Below are 12,460 nucleotides of genomic sequence, written 5' to 3' on the forward strand. Positions count from 1 at the left end.
AGACCGGTCTCTCGATTTAATGTTTTAGGTCCATAAAAGGCGCATATATTGCCCAATGTCGCCGGAATTCGGAACAGTGAGTTGTCTTAGGTCCTTCGACATTCTTCTTCAATTTGGCTCAAATCGGCTTAGATTTGTATATATGCCATATAGACTGATCTTTCGATTTAAGGTTTTGGTGCCATAAAAAGCGCATTTATTATCCGATTTTGGGACAGTGAGTTGTGTTAGGCTTTATGACATCCGTGTCGGATGTCAACCAAATCCGACAAAAATTACGGTTAGTAAGGGCTCAAGAAGTCAAATCGGGAGATCGGTTTATATGGGAGCTATATAAGGTTATAAACCGATTTGAACCGTACTTAACACAGTTGTTGGAAGTCATAACAGAACACCATGTGGAAAATTTTAGCCAAAACGGACAAATATTGCGGCTTGTAAGGGTACAAGAAGTCAAATCGGATGAACGGTTTATATGGGAGATATTTAGGTTCTAGACCGATTTCGACCGTTTGGCATTTTGCTTAGAAGTCATAACAGAACACCGCATGCAAAATTTCAGCCAAATCGCACAAAACTTGCGGCTTGTTAGAAATCAAATCAGGAGATCGGTTTATATGGGAGATATATCTGGTTATAGACCGATTTGAACCGTACTTAGCACAATTGTTGGAATTTATAACAGAACACCATGTGCAAAATTTCAGCCAAAACGGACAAAAATTGCGGCTTGTAAGGGCTCAAGAAGTCAAATCGGGTGAACGATTTATATGGGAACTATATCAGGTTATAGACCGATTTCGACCGTTTGCCACTTTTATTAGAAGTCATAACAGAATACTGCATGCAAAATTTCAGCCAAATCGGACAAACTTGCGGCCTGTAAGGTCTCAAGAAGTCAAATCATGAGATTGGTTTATATGGGAGCTGTATCAGGTTATAGACCTATTTGGACCGTACTAGACACAGTTGTTGAAAGTCATAATAGAACACTACATGCAAAATTTCAGCCAAATCGAACAAAAATTGCGGCTTCCAGGGGCTCAAGAAGTCAAATCAGGAGATCGATTTATATGGGAGCTATATATAAATCTTCACCGATATGGCCCATTTGCAACCTTCAACGACCTACATCAATATTAAGTAACTATGCAAAATTTCAAGCGGCTAGCCTCACGCGTTTGACCGCTATCGTGATTTCGTCAGACAGACGGACGTCCGTCCGTGATGGTGGGTATAACAAGCAAACACTAAGCTCAACTTTAAACTTTACTCAAGTGATGAGCACACTACCACATCATCTTAATGAAATTGCTCTAAAATAATTTACGGTTTACGCTGTCCATATGCTTCCTTTCGTTCCCTGCGAGCATGGGAATTTATGTGTGTATGTGTATGCCGCCCTTCTAAGCCTTACTCCCATATACTTTTTGTCTATTACTACAACCACTGTGCCTTTTTCCCCCTGTTTCTTTTTTCCATGTCTGTTTTAAAATACTTTCCTTGGCATCATTTAATAGAAAGTTCCTTTTCATGTAGCTGAACACACAAAATGCACTCATAAATCTGAGCAGAAATAACAGCCAACAACAAGCAATAGAAAATATGACATGATGAAATAGACAAATTTCTACCTTACCTTACCTTATACTGACATTATATTACACATATGTTGCCCAGTTTTGTTATCCCCCCATTCTTTTGAATATGTTTCGTGCTCTGCTGTCCTAATAAGAGGAGACAAAACTCTCAACTAATTTACCACAAAATCATGCAAGGAAATTCTAAAGCATTAACAACACACAGACACATACACTGCCCTTTGTGTAATTGTATACTTACATGTGTGGATGATTTACTTGCTCATTTGTCAGCTTAACCATATTGCATCTCATCCTTATGAAGCATTCATGGTGGCATTTCCAAAAGCTCTATGCCACCTAAAGTCACAATTATTTATGCCAATGTCACACAGTACATATATCCTGTTGCATATTCCCCTCTTGCCCGCTCGCCTTTCACAACCTCAACCTTTACTTTACAGGCACAAATAAATCCTCGCTCTCTCTCTCTCTTTCTGTCTCTTACAACAGTTATTGAATAGAATCTCTGAGTCTATTGTATTTCAAGTACAATGACAGCCATGCAAAATAGACTGCATTAAAAATCTGCAACAGTGAACGATATTCTGCTGTAGTCTGCATACGAAGGAAATATAGATTAAAAAATTGTCAAATACTGGCATACCGAATAAAAGGAAACAAATGAGGCCAGATAGTAACTTTGCCCCACAATTGTTTTTGTAGGATTGAAGAAAAACAATGTTTTGAAGATTATAATGGATTAGGTTGTGTGGAAGAACATATTGCCGAATAGATTTGAAGTAAGGCACAAATAGAAGGAAGGATTTTTTTATACCAACCGCCATACGATGGGGGTATACTATTCTAGTCAACCCGTTTGTAACAACTCGAAATATTCGTCTAAAATCCCATAAGGTATATATATTCTTGTTCGTCTCGACGATCTGAGTCGATCTAGCCAGGTCCGTCCGTCCATCTGTCGAAATCACAATAGCGCTCGAACACGTAACGCTAGCCGCTTGAACTTTTGCACAGATACTAAATATTGATATAGGTCGTTGGGGATTGCAAATGGGCTATATCAGTTCAGATTTAGATATAGCTCCCATATAAACCGATCTCCAGATTTGACTTCTTGAAAACCAGGAAGCCGCCATTTTTATTCGATTTGGCTGATATTTTGCATGCAGTTTTCTGTTACGACTTCCAATACGACTTATAACCGCCATATAAACCGGTTTCTCGATTATCTTTTTTCGGTTCGTAGAAGCTTTAATTTTTGCTGGTTTGACAGTAGTATGGCATTAAGAATAAAATTATGCTTTTCAACTACATTTAGCACGGTGTTACTTGTTTTATTTTATTTTACTAAAGTTTATTTAATTTTAAATTATTTTATTTTTATTTAATATTTTTTAATTTTGTTTTATTTTGTTTTATTTTATTTTATTTTATTTTATTTTATTTTATTTTATTTTATTTTACTTTATTTTATTTTATTTTATTTTATTTTATTTTATTTTATTTTATTTTATTTTATTTTATTTTATTTTATTTTATTTTATTTTATTTTATTTTATTTTATTTTATTTTATTTTATTTTATTTTATTTTATTTTATTTTATTTTATTTCATTTTATTTTATTTTATTTTATTTTATTTAATTTTATTTTGTTTTATTTTATTTTATTTTATTTTATTTTATTTTATTTTATTTTATTTTATTTTATTTTATTTCATTTTATTTTATTTCATTTTATTTTAATTTATTTTATTTTAATTTATTTTATTTTATTTTATTTTATTTTATTTTATTTTATTTTATTTTATTTTATTTTATTTTATTTTATTTTATTTTATTTTATTTTATTTTATTTTATTTCATTTTATTTTATTTTATTTTATTTTATTTTATTTTATTTTATATTATTTTATTTTATTTCTTTTTATTTTATTTTATTCTAATATATTTTATTTCATTTTATATTATTTTATTTTATTTTATTTTTTTTAGTTTTATTTTATTTTAATTTAATTAATTTTATTTTATTTTATTTTATTTTATTTTATTTCATTTTATTTCATTTTATTTTATTTTATTTTATTTTATTTTATTTTATTTTATTTTATTTTATTTTATTTTATTTTATTTTATTTTATTTTATTTTAATATAATTTATTTTAATTTAATTTATTTTATTTTATTTTATTTTATTTTATTTTGTATTATTTTATTTTATTTTATTTTATTTTATTTTGTACTATTTTATTTAATATAAACTCGAAATTCAAAAATATTTGCCTCTAACTTAATAATTTTAGAAGTACACCATTGCGTATACTTAACAATAGCACAAAGTCTTTATATTAACAACAATCATACGCAATCAAGTACACAACAGTGTACAACTAAGAACTTTAACCTTGATGACTGCTGCAGAAAATTGTTAAAATTACGCTGTAATACACAAATTTAAATAAAAAAAAAACAAAGTGAAGGTAATAAGTAGAAAACTGTTTTTATAGGCGTTTTAAAAATTTATCAGCGTTTTGAAAATGCATCGGCGTTTTCTTGAAGGGAAATTTTTATATCTATTAGACATTTGTGCAACTATACACTAGGCATAAAATTACTCGTAGTCCTTATACTTTAGATACACACTGGCTTAAGAAGTATATTATTTGCAATAAAGCTTGAAATATGAAAATATGTGAATCCTTGTAACCCTTCAACGACTTATTGAATGGGTTTTTGATCCCTACTCAAAAAATTTCAAAAAAACTTTTTTTTTTAAGCTGGGCTGTTTCAAGTTAATTTTTTTTTAAATATTTGCCATTAAACTCTACAAATCTCTGCGCCAAAATCCAAATTTCAACCCAAAGTCTATGAATCAAGAAAAATTTTAAACAAAAACATGTAAATCGGCAGATCATTCTATATGATAGCTAGTATATCCAAATATTGTATGATCTTTAACGGGAAGGTTTTGTAGGGCCTAATGCAAATATGTGTACCGAATTTCAGCCAAAAGGGTAATAAATAAAGCATTTATCCATGAGAAACCTTTTGTCGGGCGATCGATGCATATTAGGGATATGTCTAAATACGATCCGATCTGAACCATACTCGGTGCGGATGTTAAACACAACACACTGAGCTAAATATCATTAAAATCGCCTATAAGGCTAAGTATAGTCCTATCTGAACCATAAATGGCATGGACCCACACACGGGCGGCAGATGGACGGACAGACGGAAGGAAAGATGGGCAGACAGACGGACAAACAAATAGACACACAAACGGAAAAACAAACGAATAAGTAGCGAACAGTCAGATGGATAGACATACAGACGGATAGACAAACGGACAGAACAATGGATAGACAGGTGGACAAAAATTCAAAAAGACAAACGGGAAGACAAACAGAAGGATAGATAGCGAACAGCCAGATGGACAGACAAAGAGACGAACAGACTGACAGATAGACAAACGGACAGACAAACAGACAGATAAAAATATGGACAAACGGACGGAAAGACAGATGGATAGACAGACAGAGAGATGAACAGACTGATGACACACGGTCACATGGACGAATAGGAACAAGGACAAGCAGACGCATGGGCAGATGGAAAAACAGACAGACAGACAAAAAAACAAACTGACAGGCAGACGGATAGAAAGACGGGTAAACAAACGGACAGAAGAATGGACAGTCATACTGACAGGTGGACAGAGAGATCGACAGAAATACGCACAGATACATGGACATACAGACGATTGGACTGACGGAGGAACGGACAGACAAACAAACTAACAGACAGACAGATGAACATACAGACAGACCGGCGGGCAGAGAGATGGACACATGATCGAATAGGTGTGCGGACGGACAGGTGGGAAAGCAGACGGACGGACATATGGTCATACAGGCTAATGGACAGACGGAGGAACGGAGAAACAGATAAAAAAAACAAAGAGACGAACAAACAAACAGGCGTACAAACAGACGAATGGACCGACGGAGGAACGGACAGAAAGACACACATATAGACAGACGGACAAAAAGACAGACACATGCACGAGTGCCAACACGGACATGACCCGGAAAACGTTTAATTGAAAAGCTTAACAAGTTTATTACACTGAAGTCTTATGGTCCTCATAGCCATATCAACTCCCCACTCATACCCTTTTACTGTCCTTAAAGATCTCTACACCCGAAGCTCTGCCGTTAACTCTGTACTTTTTTCTCGAATTCTTTGATCGCCCGTACTCCCACCTTCAGGACCGTCTTTTGATCAGAAAGCCGGAAGCGATACTCTGTCTCTGGGTCCTAAAGGTGGAAGCCTAGACCTGTTCTCTCATCTTGCCGAAACTTCTTTTCTAGTCAGATTAGCTTTCTCATTAGAGCCCCATATTGTACTCAAAGCTTTAAATGAGAGCTAACTACAATACTAGTAACCCATCGTATCCCGCAGTCATGTCGTTCTAATGTCGAATTTCTATGTCCACTTGTAGGGTTTTGGGATATGGGCCATATTTTCATCCATTTTCCCTTTAATTCCTTCCTTTTGGGGTCCCTTTTGCCTTTTGTTGTCTAAATGTCCAGTCGAGGGATTTGGGAGTAGGTGGAGGTGGAAGTGAACACCCTTCAACAAATTGCTAGCAAAGAATACTTTTTTATACCCTCCCCATAGGTGGGGGGTTATACTAATTTCGTCATTTCGTTTGTAACACCTCGAAATATGCATCTAAGACCCCATAAAGTATATATTGTATATTGTTGATCGTCATGACATTTTAAGTCTATCTATCCATGTCCGTCCGTCCGTCTGTCGAAAGCACGCTAACTTTCGAAGGAGTAAAACTAGGCGCTTGAAATTTTGCACAAATACTTCTTATTAAAGTAGATTGGTTGGGATTGGGACAAATCGGTTCATGTGTGTTGATAAAAAATGATCTCCCAGTTTGACTCTTTGAGTATCTGCAGGACGCAATTATTACTCGAGATGGAGTTTTTCTATAACTGGTGTTTTTCTATTCGAAAAATTCATTTAAAGAACTTGACAAATGCGATCCATGGTGGAGAGTATAAAAGATTCGGCCCGGCCGAACTTAGCATCCTTTAAATTGTTTTTACCTTTACTCTTATATTTTATTTCTTTTTTTCCCAGGTGTATTTTTTCACTTTGATTTTTCTTTGAGTTTGCCTCGAATATTCAATTACAAAAGCCCATCATTGCGTATGCTTAACTAAAATACCTACAATTCTAATTAAAATTATTCATGCGCCTAGGTGAACAATTGTCTAGAAATGTATCTTTGAAATTTATCCAGCGTTGCGTATACTTAACAATAATACCATGCTCAAACATGATAAAATCACTTATACGGCCTATAGGCAAGCATTTACTATAGACTAACATTGATGGCCTTGAGTTTAAGAAGCCTTATGGCATAGAATTTTAATATTTTAAGGTCATAATAATTAAATGAAAACATAAATGGCAAGAAAAATTTTCCATGCGTTGGGAATTAAGTTGGTGTGAGATAGAAAGAGAGAGAGAGAGAGAGCGCGATGGATAGAAAAATTAAAACAAAAAGAGGAGAATCATGAAAAGAAATATTTTAAAAATATAAATATTTTTTTATAATATTAATAAAATAAAAGAGAATGACGAAACGTTTCAAAAGAAAAACTAAAAATAAAATAATATTGTACAAATAAGAAATTGTCCCAGGAGCAAAAAAAGAGAAGAAAAAACTCATTAAAAATTTTTTAAAAAATATTAAAAATTTTTTTAATATCAAAAAAATTAAAAATGATATAAAAAAAATATTATTTATTTTCTAACTTATTTTAAATACTAAAAAAATTAAGAAAAAAAAATAATTTAAAGAATATTAAGTATTTTTTAAAAAAATAAATTTTTATGTCAAAATTTTTTAAGTAGGTAACAAATCAAATTCGTACATCATTGTACTATATTTTCCATGAACATTCCATTTAGGATTAGGGGATACTTCTCTCATATCAATGAGTGCAGTCCGATTAAGGTTTAAGCTCAACTATAAAGGGCATCCTTTTTTATGCCGAGTCCGAACGGCTTGCCGCATAGCGACAGCACTTGGTGGAGAAGCTTTAACATGGCAGGATACCTCACAAATGTCGCCAGCATAACCAGATAACCACCTCTGAAAATTTTTTCTCCGATGTACGCGCCGGGATTTGAAACCAGTCGCTCGACGTCATAGTCGGACATGCTAACTTCTGCGCCACAGTGGCCTCCGCTTACTACATTGTATTTCTTTTTTTTTTTTTGTATAAATTTCTTTTTTTTTCCATTAAAAATTTCTTTACCCATCATTATATCCTATTCAAACTCCAGCCAGCTGTTAGCTTTAATTACCCCTTGTTTCAGCTAATTATCCTTTTGTTCGATACCCCTATTATTAGCAAATTAAAGGAATCTTTATTAAGACTCACCAGCCAGCCAAGGCATTAATATTCACCCAGATATTACTTAGTTGGTTTCCAAAGGGGAATAACAAAAAAATCCACGAGAAAATAAACACCCCCTCCTTAAAGAAAAACATTTCTTTGGTTTTCTTTCCTAAATGTTCTCAGCACGCCTATGGTTCATGATGATGAGGGCAATAATATGGTCTGCGGTTTTCTTCAATCATGTTTCTCTTTTTTTTATGTGAAAGCGTGCTCAGAAATCAAACGAATGGCTAAGTGTTTTTTATTAAGCCCAAAAGTAGACTAGGAAAATTAAGACCCACACACAAGAGAGCAAAAAGGTAGGAATATCAGAAACAAGGTAGAAAAAAAGTTTTGGTGTAAATGTCTGTTTGGCATTAATTGCTGTTAATGTTTGCTAATATTATGTTAATGAGAAGCATTGATTATGAGAGGAAATATCATAGCAAAATTCGTGATGGGAGCATTAATGGAAAGGTAGTGATTACACGTATTTCCGATGCTTGGAATATTAAAATAAACAAAATATTTACATTTGATTGGCCAAAAATAGCAAATTGTTAGAAAAAAATTTAAACATTAAATTTAAAAAAAAAAAAACAACGATGATCGAGAAACCAGTTAGCATGGGAGCTATATCAGGTTATAGACTGATTCGGACCGTACTAAGCACTGTTGTTGAAAGCCTTAAGAGAACACTACATGCCCAATTTCAGCCAAACGGGGAAAAAATTGCCGCTTGTAAAGGATCCAGGAGTCAGATCGGAAGATCGGTTTATATGGCAGCTACATCAGGTTCTTGACCGATTTAGACCGTACTTAGCATAGTTGTTGGAAGTCATAACAGAACACTATATGCAAAATTTCAGCCACAAAAATTGAGGCTTGTATGGTTTCAAGAAGTCAAATCAGGAGATCTTTCTCTATGGAAGCTATACCTGATTCTAAACCGATTTCAACGGTACTTGGCACGGTTATTGGACATCGTAAAAGAACACTACATTCCAAATTTCAGCCCAAGCGAATAACAATTGCAGCTCCTAGGGGCTCAAGAATTCATATTGGGAGATCGGTTTGTACGGGAGCTACATCCAAATCTGAACCGATATGGCCCATTTGCAAATCCCAAAGATTCATATCTATAATATGTATCTGTGCAAAATATCAAGCAGCTACCTTTATGCATTCGATCAAATGCAAATTTTGCCCATGAACATTCCACTAAGGAACAGGGGCAAACTTCTCACATATCACTGAGTGCAGTGCGATTCAAGTTTAAGCTCAATGACAAGGGGCCTCCTTTTTATAGTCGAGTTCAAACGGCATGCCGCAGTGCGACACCTCTTTGGCATACTACTTCACAAATGTAGGAAGGGAAAACCACCGCTGAAAATTTTTTCTGATGATCTTGAAAGGATTCAAACCCAAGCGTTCAGCGTCATAGGCAGACATGCTAACCTCTGCGCTACGGTGCCCTCCATGCGTGGCCCTTATTTGTTCGACCGCTATCCTGATTTCGAAAGACGGACTGATTTCAACCATACTAAGCACAGTTGTTGGAAGTCATAACAAAATACTTCGGGCAAAATTTTAGCCAAATCTGATAAGAATTGCGCCTTCTAGAGGCTAAGAATTCAAGATTCCAGATCGGCTTATATAGCAGCTATATCAGGTTATGGACCGATTTAAACCATACTTAGCACGGTTGTTGAAAGTCCTAACTAAACACTTCATGTCAAATTTTAGCCAAATCGGTTGAGAATTGCTCCCTATAGGGGTTTAAGAAGTCAAGATCCAGAATGGGCCTATATGGGAGCTGTATCAGAATATACACCTTTTTGGATCATATTGAACACATATGCGGAAGGTCATGGGAGAATCCATTGTACAAAATTTCAGGCAAATCAGATAAGATTTGCGCCCTCTAGAGGCTTAAGAATTCAAGATCCCAGATCGGTTTATAAGGCAGCTAAGTCAGGTTATGAACCGATTTTAACCACATTTAATACAGTTATTGGAAGTTATAACAAAAGATCTCGTGCTAAATTTTAGGCAAGTCGGGTGAGAACTGCGCACTCTAGTGGCTCAAGAAGTCAATTTTCAAAATCGGTTTATATCTCAGCTATACCAGGTTATGGACCGATTTCAACAATACTGAGCACAGTTGTCGGAAGTCATAACAAAACACTTCGTGCAAAATTTCAGCCAAATCGGATGAGAATTGCGACCTCTGGTGGCTAAAGAAGTCAAGATCCAAGATCGGTTTATATGGCAGCTACATCAGGTTATTGACAGATTTAAACCATAAACCATACTAAGCACAGTTATTGGAAGTCATAACTTAATACTTCGTGCAAAATTTCAGCCAAATCGGATGGGAATTGCGCCCTCTGGTGGCTCAAGAAGTCAAGATCCAAGATCGGTTTATATGGCAGCTACGTCAGGTTATTGATCGACACGAACCATACTTAGAACAGTAGTTGAAAAACACTTTATGTAAAATTTCAGCCAAATCGGATGAGAATTGCGCCCTCTAGTGACTCAAGAAGTCAAGATCCAAGATCGGTTTATATGGCAGCTATATCAACAGATAAACGGAAGGGCGCACGGATGGATTCAAATTCCAGAGAAAACGGTAATTAATAAGGCTTTTATGAGTGTAAGACCCTAAAAAGTTAGATCAGACTAGACGGTAACTACATCGAAATAAAGCCTTATGTGGAACATAATCGCTTCGGATATCGGTTGGCAAATTTAATAAAGCATCCTACATGTTGTATACTTAATATTAATTAATTTTTCCTAATTTCCAATGATTATACGCTCCATTGGACAAAAATTTTGATTTATTAACAAAGCCATAACCAAAGGATAAGATATGCCTACGCTTAAATAATTTTTTCAAACTCCCTTACTATAAAATTTATGAACAAAACCCCAAATTACACCAAATATTTCATTAGAATTTGCAAAAGCAAAATCAATTGCCATAAAATAGTGGTTAAATACAAACGAAATTATTATCTGACATGTTTTAAATATTTAATTGGGTTTTTTTTTAATAATTTAACTTCTGCTATGGTGCAATGAAATTGAAATATTGGTGGCTCAAATTCTAGAGAATTCTAAATTTGTCTCTTTTTATTTTTTGATATTTGGTTTTCATTTGTTTTTTTTTTTTAACAATCCATTAACACTTTCAATTATTTCTCTGTTATTGCTGCGGAAACATTTTGTTTTTTCATTGCCATAAAAAAGGTAAAAGCAGCATACAGACGTTTTGATTATTTTTTACGTGACCTCACTTCAATAAGCCATAAAAAAACATGATGGCGGACAAGTGCATTATTCAACATAAATAAATTTTTGATAGCTTATATATAGCAAGCAATGGATTTTAAAAGTTATGGAATTCAATTTAAACAAAGATTTTCGCAAAGCTGTCAAATAACTTTATTTTTAAGCATATTCGATTTGGAATTGATGATAAAAAACAGACAAAAAAATTCCGCGACATTGTTTTTTCCATCAATTTTTTTACACCATAAAGGTCATCATAAAAATCGCAGATTATTTTAAAAACAAACAATACTACATCACAATTTTGCTTATATTCATTCCCCATGGCGCTTTTGCTTAGTCTTAAAGCCCTTGTTTATGTTCATGGCTTTTTTACGTTTGATTATGATGTTGTATTTATTTTTAGAGTTTTCTATAAAAAATTAAAAAAAAAAAACAAACATGTTTAGAAGATTTTCCATACCCAGAGATGTTCATTTAGTGGTGCAAGGCTAGAGGGGGAAATTCTAGTCGGCAAGCTAGATTATCCAATACAAGTGGCTTTATGTTCCATTGCTTGTTCCAAAGCTCCAAAGTGGTTTTTTGGCATACGTATGTTTGGATGTCCTTGGTACTTGGGAAGCACTGTTTGCTGGAAGACCAGCCATCACATATGCATACTCTTGTGAAGTGGGTTTCATGATATGTGTAATAAAGTCTATAAAAATATTTATTTATACTCGTATATGTGTTTATTATTGCCATGGCAAAATCATGTAGTCTTAATGAACTGCCTTTTATGAAAACTCGTATTTTATGTATCAATATCAAAAATAAACATCAATTGAACTATGGAAAATAAATTTCCATAGTCATTTCTTGGGAACTTTAAGTGTTAACTGGGGGATAAAATGCAACACATGTTCGAAATGGTCAGAGTTAAAAATAGTTTGTATTTAAAGCCAATTTCCTTTACCATTTCGTGGTATTAAGGAAAAAGAGTGAAATGAAGCATACTTTTAGGCGCACACTTGCTAGCTGAACCATAAAGGCACAATTTGACATTCTTTGAAATAATGCACATTTTTTTTTCTTCTTCCTTAAACATT

General features: G+C 33.9%; 1 long non-coding RNA gene across 1 annotated transcript in view; it reads right to left on the reverse strand.

Moving 5' to 3' along the window:
- LOC106081377 (uncharacterized) overlaps positions 1-12,460 on the reverse strand; it is a 76,996-nt gene that overhangs the window by 19,485 nt on the left and 45,051 nt on the right. The window lies entirely within an intron of this gene.

This window comes from Stomoxys calcitrans, chromosome 3 (genome assembly GCF_963082655.1).
Source record: "Stomoxys calcitrans chromosome 3, idStoCalc2.1, whole genome shotgun sequence".
Lineage (NCBI taxonomy): Eukaryota > Metazoa > Arthropoda > Insecta > Diptera > Muscidae > Stomoxys > Stomoxys calcitrans.